We start from the raw sequence: 1,539 nt of genomic DNA on the forward strand, positions 1-1,539 counted from the left end.
GGGGGTTGGGCACTGAACTCAGATCTGTGGCAACTACTTTACTGAGCCCCTGTAACATTTTCCGTTGGTGTGCTTCTGAGGTAAGGTTCTTGTCCCAGACTGGCCTCAACTGGCTACTTACCCAAGGACTAGTTTGAATTTGTGATTCACCTGTCTCTAGTCTCTAGTGCCAGGGATACAGGGGATTGTCATTCACACTTGCACGGACACCTTTTAGCCTTTTACTCAGGCCGGAAATCCACAGGCCACTGGAAGGGGTGAGAAGGCAATGCATATGCTGGGAAAGGAACCTGGCTGTGACCATAACCAGGCCTGGGGGAGCTACCTTCAGTCCCACCTTGGAGAGCAAAGGGATCAGAGGGCAGCAACTGGGCGGAAGAGATAAGTGGGAGGGACGGAAAGGAGCTGGTCCCCACCCTACAAGTGTCCTTTTGTTGTAGGCAGCTGTATAGGAGGTCAGGCTCCAGGTTTCATGATGCAGAGATGGCTTGGAATATACTGGAAACATGGGCATTCATAAAAATAAAATCAAAGAAGTGCTTTGAATGAAGAACTATTTCTTTTTCTTTCTTTCTTTCTTTTTTTTTTTTTTTTTTTTTGAGACAGGGTTTCTCTGTGGCTTTGGAGCCTGTCCTGGAACTCACTCTTGTAAACCAGGCTGGCCTTGAACTCACAGAGATCTGCCTGCCTCTGCCTCCCAAGTGCTGGGATTGAAGGCGTGTGCCACCACCGCCTGGCCTACTTCTTAATTTTTAATCTATGTGTATTTGTACGTGTTTGCCTATGGAGGGCACATGCCTGCAGTGCAGGTGGAGGCCAGGTATTGGACCCCCCTAGAGTTGGGAACCGGATTTGGGGTTTCTGTAAGAGCAGTATTCACGCTTAACCTGAGCATCTTTCCAGCCCCTCAAAAACTCTCTTTTTGTTTGTTCTTGTTTGCTTGTCTGTTTCTTCAAGGCAGGGTTTCTCTGTATAGCTCTGGCTGTCCTGGAACTTGCTTTGTAGATCAGGTTAGCCTCAGACTTACAGAGATCCCCTGTCTCTGCCTCCAGATGCTGGGATTAAAAGCATGCACCACCGTGATTAGCTCCATGAATAACTCTTGAGGTCTGACTCTTGAGGTGGAGGCGAGAGAGTGGGTTCCAGAGAGGATGGGTCATCCTCACTCCAGAGGGAGTTCCAGTCCAGCACGGACTACATAGGACCCTGTCTTAAAAAAATTAAAAACCTGGGGATGTGGCGGAGCTTGGTTGACAGAGCATGTAGGGAGCTAATGGTTCTGTTCCCAGGACTTCAAAAACCAAGTGTGGTGGTGCTCACTGGAAGGATCTCACAAAGTCCTTCTCAGCCACATGGGAAATTTCAGGCCAACCTCAAAAAAACATACACACAGCCAGGTGATGGTGGCGCATGCCTTTAATCCCAGCACTCGGGAGGCAGAGGCAGGCGGATCTCTGTGAGTTCGAGACCAGCCTGGTTTACAAAGCTAGTTCCAGGACAGGCTCCAAAGCCACAGAGAAACCCTGTCTCGAAAAAAAA

Source organism: Alexandromys fortis, unplaced genomic scaffold (genome assembly GCF_014885135.2).
Source record: "Alexandromys fortis isolate MF-2015 unplaced genomic scaffold, M_Fortis_MF-2015_v1.1 scaffold_242, whole genome shotgun sequence".
NCBI classification, from domain to species: domain Eukaryota; kingdom Metazoa; phylum Chordata; class Mammalia; order Rodentia; family Cricetidae; genus Alexandromys; species Alexandromys fortis.